The sequence below is a fragment of the Coregonus lavaretus genome (assembly GCF_964263955.1).
Source record: "Coregonus lavaretus genome assembly, chromosome: 3".
Classification (NCBI taxonomy): domain Eukaryota; kingdom Metazoa; phylum Chordata; class Actinopteri; order Salmoniformes; family Salmonidae; genus Coregonus; species Coregonus lavaretus.
In genome coordinates, this window is record NC_139990.1 from 43,792,516 (window position 1) to 43,808,017 (window position 15,502).

The window sequence follows — 15,502 nt, forward strand, 5'->3', positions numbered from 1 at the left end:
CCAAATAGGGCTATCTTCTGTATACCCCTCCCCCCTATCTTGTCACAACACAACTGATTGGCTCAAACGCATTAAGAAGGAAAGAAATGCCACAATTTAACTTTTAAGAAGGCACACCTGTAAATTCAATACATTCCAGGTGACTACCTCATGAAGCTGGTTGAGAGAATGCCAAGAGTGAGCAAAGATGTCATCAAGGCAAAGGGTGGCTATTTGAAGAATCTCAAATCTCAAATATATTTTGATTAGTTTAACTCTATTTTGGTTACTACATGATTGTGATGTGTTATTTCATAGTTTTGATGTCTTCACTATTATTCTACAATGTAAGAAATTGCAAAAATAAAGAAAAACCCTTGAATGAGTAAGTGTGTCCAAACCTTTGACTGATAGTGTATGTACAGACACGAGTCACCACAACCCCATTGTTGATGTATGTACAGATACGAGTCACCACAACCCCATTGTTTATGTACAGACGTGGGTCACCACAACCCCATTGTTTATGTATGTACAGACACGAGTCACCACAACCCCATTGTTTATGTATGTACAGACACGAGTCACCACAACCCCATTGTTTATGTATGTACAGACACGGGTCACCACAACCCCATTGTTTATGTATGTACAGACATGAGTCACCACAACCCCATTGTTTATGTATGTACAGACACGAGTCACCACAACCCCATTGTTTATGTATGTACAGACATGAGTCACCACAACCCCATTGTTTATGTATGAACCGACACGAGTTACCACATCCCCATTGTTTATGTATGTACAGACACGAGTCACCACAACCCCATTGTTTATGTACAGACATGAGTCACCACAACCCCATTGTTTATGTATGTACAGACACGGGTCACCACAACCCCATTGTTTATGTATGTACAGACATGAGTCTCCACAACCCCATTGTTTATGTATGTACAGACACGGGTCACCAAAACCCCATTGTTTATGTATGTACAGACACGAGTCACCACAATCCCATTGTTTATGTATGTACAGACACGAGTCACCACAACCCCATTGTTTATGTATGTACAGACACGAGTCACCACAATCCCATTGTTTATGTATGTACAGACACGAGTCACCACAACCACATTGTTTATGTATGTACAGACACAAGTCACCACAACCCCATTGTTTATGTATGTACAGACATGAGTCACCACATCCCCATTGTTTATGTATGTACAGACACGAGTCACCACAACCCCATTGTTTATGTACAGACACGAGTCACCACAACTCCATTGTTTATGTATGTACATACACGAGTCACCACAACCCAATTGTTTATGTATGTACAGACACGAGTCACCACTACCCCATTGTTTATGTATGTACAGACACGAGTCACCACAACTCCATTGTTTATGTACAGACACGAGTCACCACAACTCCATTGTTTATGTATGTACAGACACGAGTCACCACAACCCCATTGTTTATGTATGTACAGACACGAGTCACCACTACCCCATTGTTTATGTATGTACAGACACGAGTCACCACAACCCCATTGTTTATGTATGTACAGACACGAGTCACCACAACCCCATTGTTTATGTACAGACACGAGTCACCACAACTCCATTGTTTATGTATGTACATACACGAGTCACCACAACCCAATTGTTTATGTATGTACAGACACGAGTCACCACTACCCCATTGTTTATGTATGTACAGACACGAGTCACCACAACCCCATTGTTTATGTACAGACACGAGTCACCACAACTCCATTGTTTATGTATGTACAGACACGAGTCACCACAACCCCATTGTTTATGTATGTACAGACACGAGTCACCACTACCCCATTGTTTATGTATGTACAGACACGAGTCACCACAACCCCATTGTTTATGTATGTACTGACATGAGTCACAACAACCCCATTGTTTATGTATGTAGCCGTTTTTCGAACAGAGTCAACACAGTAGCCATTGTGTGCTGTACTGTGGCAGCTAAATACAATATATTTGTGCTAAGCTAGCCAACGTTTAATTATTGCTGCGTTATGAAAGGAACTAGACACGGACACGAATTATCTGCTTAGTGTGTTAACACACTATTGGTGGTTTGTTGTGACCAAGTGTTGGTGCTAAACTGTGTGTTATTGGATGCTAGCATGCTAGTTAGCTATGGTGTCATAGTTAGCTAGCTGAATAAAGTGGGTTGAGTCTACTCCTTTAAACATTGAACCGCTGTGGTTCACAACAATTCTGATTTCTAAAGGTGGAAGTTGGGAGAGTTTTTGTTCGGGTGGTTCAGTGAAACAATTATAGTTTCTGAGGTGGAAGTTTTGGTGAGGGAGGCCCTGCTCTCTCTTCTTCCAGATGTTTAGTTCATTTCATTCCGATCTCCTCTGCATTATTGTAGCCATTTGCTACAGCCTGTCAACTATGCCTCTGCCTATCCCTGTTCTCTCCTCTCTGCACAGGCTACACAAACGCCTCACACCGCGTGGCTGCTGCCTCTCTAACCTGGTGGTCCCTGCACGCACCCCACACCTGGAGTTCCAGGTCTCAGGCAGCCTCTGGAACTGCCGTTCTGCTGCCAACAAAGCTGACTTCATCCCAGCCTATGCTAACCTCCAGTCCCTCGACTTCCTGGCGCTGACGGAAACATGGATTACCACTGAAAACACTGCTACTCCTACTGCTCTCTCCTCGTCTGACCATGTGTTCTCGCATACCCCGAGAGCATCTGGTCAGAGGGGTGGTGGCACAGGAATCCTCATCTCTCCCAAGTGGACATTCTCAATTTTTCCCCTAACCCACCTGTCTATCTCCTCATTTGAATTCCATGCTGTCACAGTCACTAGCCCATTTAAGCTTAATATCCTTGTCATCTATCGCCTTCCAGGTTCCCTTGGAGAGTTCATTAATGAGCTTGACGCCTTGATAAGTTCCTTTCCTGAGGATGGCTCACCCCTCACAGTTTTGGGGGATTTCAACCTCCCTATGTCCACATTTGACTCATTTCTCTCTGCCTCCTTCTTTCCACTCCTCTCCTCTTTTGACCTCACCCTCTCACCGTCCCCCACTACTCACAAGGCAGGCAATACGCTTGACCTTATCTTTACTAGATGCTGCTCTTCTACTAATCTCACTGCAACTCCCCTCCATGTCTCCGACCACTACTTTGTTTCCTTTTCTCTCTCGCTCTCCTCCAACACTACTCACTCTGCCCCTACACAGATGGTAATGCGCCGCCGCAACCTTCGCTCTCTCTCTCCCACTACTCTCTCCTCTTCCATCCTATCATCTCTTCCCTCTGCTCAATCCTTCTCCCTCCAATCTCCTGATTCTGCCTCCTCAACCCTCCTCTCCTCCCTTTCTGCATCCTTTGACTCTCTGTGTCCCCTATCCTCCCGGCCGGCTCGGTCCTCCCCTCCAGCTCCGTGGCTTGATGACTCATTGCGAGCTCACAGAACAGAGCTCCGGAGAGCGGAGCGGAAATGGAAGAAAACTAAACTCCCTGCCGACCTGGCATCTTTTCACTCCCTCCTCTCTACATTTTCTTCATCTGTTTCTGCTGCTAAGGCCACTTTCTACCACTCTAAATTCCAAGCATCTGCCTCTAACCCTAGGAAGCTCTTTGCCACATTTTCCTCCCTCCTGAATCCTCCCCCCCCCCCCCCCCCCCCTCCTCTCTCTCTGTGGATGACTTCGTCAACCACTTTGAAAAGAAGGTTGACGACATCCGATCCTCGTTTGTTAAGTCTAATGACACTGCTGGTCCTACTCACACTGCCCTACCCTATGCTTTGACTTCTTTCTCCCCTCTCTCTCCAGATAAAATCCTGCGACTAGTGACTGCAGGTCGCCCAACAACCTGCCCGCTTGACCCCATCCCCTCCTCTCTTCTCCAGACCATCTCCGGTGACCTTCTCCCCTACCTCACCTCGCTGATCAACTCATCCTTGACCGCTGGCCATGTCCCTTCCGTCTTCAAGAGAGCGAGAGTTGCTCCCCTTCTCAAAAAACCAACACTCGATCCCACTGATGTCAACAACTACAGACCAGTATCCCTTCTTTCTTTTCTTTCCAAAACTATTGAGCGTGCCGTCTTTAGCCAACTCTCTTGCTATCTCTCTCAGAATGACCTTCTTGATCCAAACCAGTCAGGTTTCAGGACTGGTCATTCAACTGAGACTGCTCTTCTCTGTGTCACGGAGGCTCTCCGCACTGCTAAAGCTAACTCTCTCTCCTCTGCTCTTGTCCTTCTAGACCTGTCTGCTGCCTTTGATACTGTGAACCATCAGATCCTCCTCTCCACCCTCTCCGAGCTGGGCATCTCCGGCGCGGCTCACTCCTGGATTGCGTCCTACCTGACCGGTCGCTCCTACCAAGTGGCGTGGCGAGAAGCTGTCTCCGCACCACGTGCTCTCACCACTGGTGTCCCCCAGGGCTCAGTTCTAGGCCCTCTCCTTTTCTCCCTATACACCAAGTCACTTGGCTCTGTCATATCCTCACATGGCCTCTCCTATCATTGCTACGCTGACGATACACAACTAATCTTCTCCTTTCCCCCTTCTGATAACCAGGTGGCGAATCGCATCTCTGCATGTCTGGCAGACATATCAGTATGGATGACGGATCACCACCTCAAGCTGAACCCTGGCAAGACGGAGCTGCTCTTCCTCCCGGGGAAGGACTGCCCGTTCCATGATCTCGCCATCACGGTTGACAACTCCGTTGTGTCCTCCTCCCAGAGTGCGAAGAGCCTTGGCGTGACCCTGGACAACACCCTGTCGTTCTCCGCTAACATCAAGGCGGTGACCCGCTCCTGCAGGTTCATGCTCTACAACATTCGGAGAGTACGACCCTGCCTTACACAGGAAGCGGCACAGGTCCTAATCCAGGCACTTGTCATCTCCCGTCTGGATTACTGCAACTCGCTGTTGGCTGGCCTCCCTGCCTGTGCCATTAAACCCCTACAACTCATCCAGAACGCCGCAGCCCGTCTGGTGTTCAACCTTCCCAAGTTCTCTCACGTCACCCCCCTCCTCCGCACACTCCACTGGCTTCCAGTTGAAGCTCGCATCCGTTACAAGACCATGGTGCTTGCCTATGGAGCAGTGAGGGGAACGGCACCTCTGTACCTTCGGGCTCTGATCAGTCCCTACACCCAAACGAGGGCATTGCGTTCATCCACCTCTGGCCTGCTGGCTCCCCTTCCTCTGCGGAAGCATAGTTCCCGCTCAGCCCAGTCAAAACTGTTCGCTGCTCTGGCACCCCAATGGTGGAACAAGCTCCCTCATGACGCCAGGACAGCGGAGTCACTCACCACCTTCCGGAGACATTTGAAACCCCACCTCTTTAAGGAATACCTGGGATAGGATAAAGTAATCCTTCTACCCCCCCCCCCCCCCCCAAAAAAAAAAAATTTGTAAAGTGGTTATCCCACTGGCTATAGGGTGAATGCACCAATTTGTGAGTCGCTCTGGATAAGAGCGTCTGCTAAATGACGTAAATGTGCCCTTGAGCAAGGCACTTAACCCTAATTGCTCCTGTAAGTCGCTCTGGATAAGAGCGTCTGCTAAATGACTAAAATGTAAAATGTAAATGTATGTACAGACACGAGTTACCACATCCCCATTGTTTATGTATGTACAGACACGAGTCACCACAACCCCATTGTTTATGTATGTACAGACACAAGTTACCACAACCCCATTGTTTATGTATGTACAGACACGAGTTACCACAACCCCATTGTTTATGTATGTACAGATACGAGTCACCACAACCCCATTGTTTATGTATGTACAGACACGAGTCACCACAACCCCATTGTTTATATGCAGACACAAGTCACCACAACCCCATTGTTTATGTCTGTACAGACACAAGTCACCACAACCCCATTGTTTATGTACAGTGGGGAGAACAAGTATTTGATACACTGCCGATTTTGCAGGGTTTCCCACTTACAAAGCATGTAGAGGTCTGTAATTTTTATCATAGGTACACTTCAACTGTGATAGACGGAATCTAAAACAAAAAGAAAGAATTCCGGCTCTCACAGACCTGTTAGCTTTTCTTTAAGAAGCCTTCCTGTTCTCCACTCATTACCTGTATTAACTGCACCTGTTTGAACTTGTTACCTGTATAAAAGACACCTGTCCACACACTCAATCAAACAGACTCCAACCTCTCCACAATGGCCAAGACCAGAGAGCTGTGTAAGGACATCAGGGATAAAATTGTAGACCTGCACAAGGCTGGGATGGGCTACAGGACAATAGACAAGCAGCTTGGTGAGAAGGCAACAACTGTTGGCGCAATTATTAGAAAATGAAAGTTCAAGATGATGGTCAATCATGCTCGGTCTGGGGCTCCATGCAAGATCTCACCTCGTGGGGCATCAATGATCATGAGGAAGGTGAGGGATCAGCCCAGAACTACACGGCAGGACCTGGTCAATTACCTGAAGAGAGCTGGGACCACAGTCTCAAAGAAAACCATTAGTAACACACTACGCCGTCATGGATTAAAATCCTGCAGAGCACGCAAGGTCCCCCTGCTCAAGCCAGCGCATGTCCAGGCCCGTCTGAAGTTTGCCAATGACCATCTGGATGATCCAGAGGAGGAATGGGAGAAGGTCATGTGGTCTGATGAGACAAAAATATAGCTTTTTGGTCTAAACTCCACTCGCCGTGTTTGCAGGAAGAAGAAGGATGAGTACAACCCCAAGAACACCATCCCAACCGTGAAGCATAGAGGTGGAAACATCATTCTTTGGGGATGCTTTTCTGCAAAGGGGCTAGGACGACTGCACCGTATTGAGGGGAGGATGGATGGGGCCATGTATCGCGAGATCTTGGCCAACAACCTCCTTCCCTCAGTAAGAGCATTGAAGATGGGTCGTGGCTGGGTCTTCCAGCATGACAACGACCCGAAACACACAGCCAGGGCAACTAAGGAGTGGCTCCGTAAGAAGCATCTCAAGGTCCTGGAGTGGCCTAGCCAGTCTCCAGACCTGAACCCAATAGAACATCTTTGGAGGGAGCTGAAAGTCCGTATTGCCCAGCGACAGCCCCGAAACCTGAAGGATCTGGAGAAGGTCTGTATGGAGGAGTGGGCCAAAATCCCTGCTGCAGTGTGTGCAAACCTGGTCAAGACCTACAGCAAACGTATGATCTCTGTAATTGCAAACAAAGGTTTCTGTACCAAATATTAAGTTCTGCTTTTCTGATGTATCAAATACTTATGTCATGCAATAAAATGCAAATTAATTACTTAAAAATCATACAATGTGATTTAGATTCCGTCTCTCACAGTTGAAGTGTACCTATGATAAAAATTACAGACCTCTACATGCTTTGTAAGTAGGGAAACCTGCAAAATCGGCAGTGTATCAAATACTTGTTCTCCCCACTGTATGTACAGACACGAGTTACCACAACCCCATTGTTTATGTATGTACAGATACGAGTCACCACAACCCCATTGTTTATGTATGTACAGACACGAGTCACCACAACCCCATTGTTTATGTACAGACACGAGTCACCACAACCCCATTGTTTATGTATGTACAGACACGAGTTACCACAACCTCATTGTTTATGTATGTACAGACACGAGTTACCACAACCCCATTGTTTATGTATGTACAGACACGAGTTACCACAACCCCATTGTTTATGTATGTACAGACATGAGTTACCACAACCCCATTGTTTATGTATGTACAGACACGAGTCACCACAACCCCATTGTTTTGACCTAAGGAGAGGCACAACAGTAGGGTGAAAAGCTAAGGACCAAATTACATCATTGGTTCGATGTTTCAGACAATTACTGTTTCTGTGTGTTTACACAACAACACATTGTCATTTTAGTGAACAAATGATATACCAGTACACAAATGACTTCAATCACAAACAATGCCAATATGCATCATTCATTTTATACTACATTGGTCACTCATCAATGGTAGCATGTAAAAGGTTAATTCAAGCGTCTATTGACTATATGTTTTGCTCATCCACTAAAGCTGAAGCCACACAATGTAAATACAGTGGGGGACAAAAGTATTTAGTCAGCCACCAATTGTGCAAGTTCTCCCACTTAAAAAGATGAGAGAGGCCTGTAATTTTCATCATAGGTACACGTCAACTATGACAGACAAAATTAGAAAAAAAATCCAGAAAATCACATTGTAGGATTTTTAATGAATTTATTTGCAAATTATGGTGGAAAATAAGTATTTGGTCACCTACAAACAAGCAAGATTTCTGGCTCTCACAGACCAGTAACTTCTTCTTTAAGAGGCTCCTCTGTCCTCCACTCGTTACCTGTATTAATGGCACCTGTTTGAACTTGTTATCAGTATAAAAGACACCTGTCCACAACCTCAAACAGTCACACTCCAAACTCCACTATGGCCAAGACCAAAGAGCTGTCAAAGGACACCAGAAACAAAATTGTAGACCTGCACCAGGCTGGGAAGACTGAATCTGCAATAGGTAAGCAGCTTGGTTTGAAGAAATCAACTGTGGGAGCAATTATTAGGAAATGGAAGACATACAAGACCACTGATAATCTCCCTCGATCTGGGGCTCCACGCAAGATCTCACCCCGTGGGGTCAAAATGATCGCAAGAACGGTGAGCAAAAATCCCAGAACCACACGGGGGGACCTAGTGAATGACCTGCAGAGAGCTGGGACCAAAGTAACAAAGCCTACCATCAGTAACACACTACGCCGCCAGGGACTCAAATCCTGCAGTGCCAGACGTGTCCCCCTGCTTAAGCCAGTACATGTCCAGGCCCATCTGAAGTTTGCTAGAGTGCATTTGGATGATCCAGAAGAGGATTGGGAGAATGTCATATGGTCAGATGAAACCAAAATAAAACTTTTTGGTAAAAACTCAACTCGTCGTGTTTGGAGGACAAAGAATGCTGAGTTGCATCCAAAGAACACCATACCTACTGTGAAGCATGGGGGTGGAAACATCATGCTTTGGGGCTGTTTTTCTGCAAAGGGACTAGGACGACTGATCCGTGTAAAGGAAAGAATGAATGGGGCCATGTATCGTGAGATTTTGAGTGAAAACCTCCTTCCATCAGCAAGGGCATTGAAGATGAAACGTGGCTGGGTCTTTCAGCATGACAATGATCCCAAACAAACACACCGCCCGGGCAACGAAGGAGTGGCTTCGTAAGAAGCATTTCAAGGTCCTGGAGTGGCCTAGCCAGTCTCCAGATCTCAACCCCATAGAAAATCTTTGGAGGGAGTTGAAAGTCCGTGTTGCCCAGCGACAGCCCCAAAACATCACTGCTCTAGAGGAGATCTGCATGGAGGAATGGGCCAAAATACCAGCAACAGTGTGTGAAAACCTTATGAAGACTTACAGAAAACGTTTGACCTGTGTCATTGCCAACAAAGGGTATATAACAAAGTATTGAGAAACTTTTGATATTGACCAAATACTTATTTTCCACCATAATTTGCAAATAAATTCATTAAAAATCCTACAATGTGATTTTCTGGAATTTTCTTTCTCATTTTGTCTGTCATAGTTGACGTGTACCTATGATGAAAATTACAGGCCTCTCTCATCTTTTTAAGTGGGAGAACTTGCACAATTGGTGGCTGACTAAATACTTTTTTTCCCCACTGTATGTGCACGGGTGCACCCAAAAAAAATTATGCCCATAATCATAGAATTACATATACACTGCTCAAAAAAATTAAGGGAACACTAAAATAACACATCCTAGATCTGAATGAATGAAATAATCTTATTAAATACTTGCACAATTGGTGGCTGACTAAATACTTGTTTTCCCCACTGTAAGGACATTAATTAACAGGTAGATATCCTTAGTTATGTCTGGCGCTATTTATGTCTGGCTGAGCTGAGCTTAGATTTTTGGAAGGAAGTCTGCAGAAAACAGCAAGTCTTGTAAAGTGCTGATGGAGGCTGGCGCTGTGCTATCCTGGAGTCCTGGGAATTACAGCAGTTCCGTTCTGCAGTGTCCACTCAGCGTCTCTATCCAATACAGAAATAAATTCTTCCTTGGCTGTGCTTTGAGGAGAAGGAAATCTTGATGCATCCCAAAATGCATCAAACTGAGCATCTATCTGACAATCAAATATTCATTTATTCACAAGTTAATCAAAGTACGTCACAAATACAACATACCTTACACAAAGGGTTAGTCGATTTGCATCCCAAAATCAATGCACAATCCTCCAACCAGTATCAAATAAAATGTTATTGGTTGCATACACATATTTGTGGGTGTAGTGAAATGTTTGTGTTCCTAGCTCCAACAGTGCAGTAATATCTAACAATACACACAAATCTAAAAGTAAAATAATGGAATTAAGAAATATAGACATATTAGGACGAGCAATGTTGGAGTCCGGAGTATAAATATATGTTTATATGATGGGATGTATAGACATTATGGACAGTATGTGGATATAATATGTAGTATATCTGAAGAATCAATGAATATAGATCAATAGTGATAGTGGTCTGAACACTACAGGTGCTGTATCTAGTTAGATCTCACTGTACACAGTAGCTATCTGCTGAGGCTGCAGAATGAACAGGATCCTGAATCTGAGGGGACTGAGGGATATGTCCCAAATGGCACCCTATTCTCTTTATAGTGCACTACTTTTGACCAGGGCCCATATAGAGCTCTGGTCAAAAGTAGTGCACTATATCGGGGATAGGGTGCCATTTGGGACGCGGCCATGTTCAGGCACTAAAGCTATTGGTTCTCAGACGTGTCCTGTGTGTCAATGAAATTGGCTTCACAGTGAGCATAGTCCAGTACAAGCTGTTTGGTGCTCATCGCAGGACAAGACACTGAAGTCAAGCCAGCCCAGGTTCACCCAGAGTGTGCCCCAAATGTCACCCTATTCCCGAAATGGGCTCTGATTAAAAGTAGTGCACTACATAGGGAATAGGGTGTGATTTGTGAGGCATCCTCATAGACAAAGACTGTAATACATGTCTGGAAGGCACTTCCATCCTCCTCATTGAGCCACTGTTGGAGGCTATTTTCACAGAGTAAGCAGATAGAATCTTTTATAGCCAATTGGTAATTACACTGTCCTGTAAATCAACATCCATAGATTAATTCGACTTTCTAATATGCGGTGTAAAAGAGGTTAGGAGTGTTAAAATGCTGCAAATCATTTTCTCAAGGAAGATTAACACAGCACTGCGACCCATGACAATAATCAATACATACAAGCATTAGATTTGGTATTTTGGTATTTAATTAGGATCCCCATTTGCTGTTGCAAAAGCAGCAGCTACTCTTCCTGGGGCCCACACAAAACATGAAACATGACATAATACAGAACATTAATAGACAAGAAGAGCTCAAAGGACAGAACTACATACACAAGAGTAGACTAAACTAGAGCCTGCAGCTTGCTTTTTGGAGAGTGGTGTCAAAAAAGCAGAGCATCTCTTTATTACGAACAGACCTCTCCCCAGTTTTACAACCATTGAATCTATATTCAATGGTGGGCGGCAGGTAGCTTAGTGGTTAAGAGCGTTGTGCCAGTAACCGAAAGGTCGCTGGTTCTAATCCCCGAGCCGACTAGGTGAAAAATCTGTCGATGTGCCCTTGAGCAAGGCACTTAACCCTAGTTGCTCTGGATAAGAGCAGAGCATCTCTTTATTACGAACAGACCTCTCCCCAGTTTTACAACTAAATGACTAAAATGTATATGTTTTGACCATGATAGTTTACAATCTAAGGTAACGCCAAGTAATTTAGTCTCCTCAACTTGTTCAACAGCCACACCATTCATTACCAGATTCAGCCGAGGTCTAGAACTTAGGGAATGATTTGTACAAAATACAATGCTCTTAGTTGTAGAGATGTTCAGTACCAGTTTATTAGTGGCCACCCATTCCAAAACAGACTGCAACTCTTTGTTAAGGGTTTCAGTGACTTCATTAGCTGTGGTTGCTGATGCGTATATGGTTGAATCATCAGCATACATGGACACACATGCTAAGTTTAATGCCAGTGGCAGGTCATTGGTAAAAATAGAAAAGAGTAGAGGGCCTAGAGAGCTGCCCTGTGGTACACCACACTTTACTTGTTTGACATTAGAGAAGCTTCCGTTAAAGAACAGCCTTTGAGTTTTATTAGATAGATACAGTGAGGGAAAAAAGTATTTGATCCCCTGCTGATTTTGTACGTTTTCCCACTGACAAAGACATGATCAGTCTATAATTTTAATGGTAGGTTTATTTGAACAGTGAGAGACAGAATAACAACAAAAAAATCCAGAAAAACGCATGTCAAAAATGTTATACATTGATTTGCATTTTAATGAGGGAAATAAGTATTTGACCCCTCTGTAAAACATGACTTAGTACTTGGTGGCAAAACCCTTGTTGGCAATCACAGAGGTCAGACGTTTCTTGTAGTTGGCCACCAGGTTTGCACACATCTCAGGAGGGATTTTGTTCCACTACTCTTTGCAGATCTTCTCCAAGTCATTAAGGTTTCGAGGCTGACGTTTGGCAACTTGAACCTTCAGCTCCCTCCACAGATTTTCTATGGGATTAAGGTCTGGAGACTGGCTAGGCCACTCCAGAACCTTAATGTGCTTCTTCTTGAGCCACTCCTTTGTTGCCTTGGCTGTGTGTTTTGGGTCATTGTCATGCTGGAATACCCATCCACAACCCATTTTCAATGCCCTGGCTGAGGGAAGGAGGTTCTCACCCAAGATTTGACGGTACATGGCCCCGTCCATCGTCCCTTTGATGCGGTGAAGTTGTCCTGTCCCCTTAGCAGAAAAATACCCCCAAAGTATAATGTTTCCACCTCCATGTTTGACGGTGGGGATGGTGTTCTTGGGGTCATAGGCAGCATTCCTCCTCCTCCAAACACGGCGAGTTGAGTTGATGCCAAAGAGCTCGATTTTGGTCTCATCTGACCACAACACTTTCACCCAGTTCTCCTCTGAATCATTCAGATGTTCATTGGCAAACTTTAGACGGCCCTGTATATGTGCTTTCTTGAGCAGGGGGACCTTGCGGGCGCTGCAGGATTTCAGTCCTTCACGGCGTAGTGTGTTACCAATTGTTTTCTTGGTGACTATGGTCCCAGCTGCCTTGAGATCATTAACAAGATCCTCCCGTGTAGTTCTGGGCTGATTCCTCACCGTTCTCATGACCATTGCAACTCCACGAGGTGAGATCTTGCATGGAGCCCCAGGCCGAGGGAGATTGACAGTTATTTTGTGTTTCTTCCATTTGCGAATAATCGCACCAACTGTTGTCACCTTCTCACCAAGCTGCTTGGCGATGGTCTTGTAGCCCATTCCAGCCTTGTGTAGGTCTACAATCTTGTCCCTGACATCCTTGGAGAGCTATTTGGTCTTGGCCATGGTGGAGAGTTTGGAATCTGATTGATTGATTGCTTCTGTGGACAGGTGTCTTTTATACAGGTAACAAGCTGAGATTAGGAGCACTCCCTTTAAGAGTGTGCTCCTAATCTCAGCTCGTTACCTGTATAAAAGACACCTGGGAGCCTGAAATCTTTCTGATTGAGAGGGGGTCAAATACTTATTTCCCTCATTAAAATGCAAATCAATTTATAACATTTCTGACATGCGTTTTTCTGGATTTGTTTGTTTGTTATTCTGTCTCTCACTGTTCAAATAAACCAACCATTAAAAGTATAGACTGATCATTTCTTTGTCAGTTGGGCAAACGTACAAAATCAGCAGGGGTTCAAATAATTGTTTCCCTCACTGTAGCTCTGAATCCACGATATGGCAGAGGTTGAAAAGCCATAACACATACGTTTTTTCAACAACAGGTTATGGTCAATAATATCAAAGGCTGCACTTAAATAACAGTACAGCTCCCACAATCTTATTATCAATTTCTTTCAACCAATCATCAGTAATTTGTGTCAGTGCAGTGCATGTTGAGTGCCCTTCCCTATAAGCATGCTGAAAGTCTGTTGTTAATTTGTTTACAGAGAAATAGCATTTTATTTGGTCAAACACAATTTTTTCCAACAGTTTGCAAAGAGCTGGCAGCAAGCTTATAGGTCTGCTGTTAGAACCAGTAAAGGCCGCTTTACCATTCTTGGGTAGCGGAATTACTTTGGCTTCCCTCCAGGCCTGAGGACAAAGACTTTCCTCTAGGCTCAGATTACAGATAGGAGTGGCTATAGAGTCAGCTACCATCCTCAGTAGCTTTCCATCTAAGTTGTCAATGCCAGGTTTGTCATTATTGATCGATAACAATACTTTTTCCACCTCTCCCACACTAATTTTACAAAATTGAAACTTGCAATGCTTTTCTTTCAGTATTTGTTTTTTTATGCATGAATACGATGGCTCACTGTTCATTGTTGGCATTTCCTGCCTAAGTTTTCCCACTTTGCCAATGAAGTAATCATTAAAATAATTGGCAACATCAAATGGTTTTGTGATGAATAAGCCATCTGTTTCGATGAAAGATGGTGTTGAATTTGTCTTTCTGCCCATAATTTCATTTAAAGTACTCCAAAGTTTTTTTCCCATCATTCTTTATATCATTGATTTTGGCTTCATAATAGAGTTTCTTCTTCTTTTTGTTGAGTTTAGTCACATAATTTCTCAATTTACAGTAAGTCAACCAGTCAGACGTGCAGCCAGACTGTCACGTCTACTCCTGCTCCTCCCCTCCGGCGTGCGACGTCGCCGGAATACTAACCACCGGTCCTGGGATTCATCATTACGCACACCTGGCATCCATCATTACGCGCACCTGCAGATCATTATGATTCACACCTGGACTCCATTACCTTCCTCATTACCTTCCCTTTATATGTCCCTCCCTTACGTTTAGTCCTCAGTCGGTATTGTTCCTGTGTTTATGCTATATCGCCACTGTTACGCTGTCTCGTTTCAAGTTTTATTAAACGTTTCACCTGCACCTGCTTCTCGACTCACAGTGGCATTGTTACACAGACTTATTAGCCACTCCTTTTGCCCCATCTCTTTCAACCATACAGTTTTTCTATTCCTCATCCAGTAGGAATTGTAAAGGTGATTGGCCAGTAGGAATTGTAAAGGTGATTGGCCAGTGATTGACTTTACCAGTCAAATCGCCAGAGGTTCCAAGACCGTTCTATTCATTCTATTTCTATGAGGCAAGGCCCTGTAGGACAAAATAAATAGACCATCCATCTCGTTCTCTTCTGTCAGTAGCTCTATGTGCACATCACGAGACCACATCAACTTAACTATCAGTCACTATCATGTGTGAGGGACCATTGATCTGTTCAGACAGTGAGTAACTGTTACAGTGATGTTACAGTAGCGTTTCCCAAACTCGATGCTCGGGACTCCAAGGGGTGCACGTTTAGTTTTTTGCCCTAACACTACAAAGCTGATTCAAATTATCAAAGCTTGATGATTAGTTGATTATTTGAATCAGCTGTGTAGTGCTAGGGAAGAAAATAAAACCATGGGTT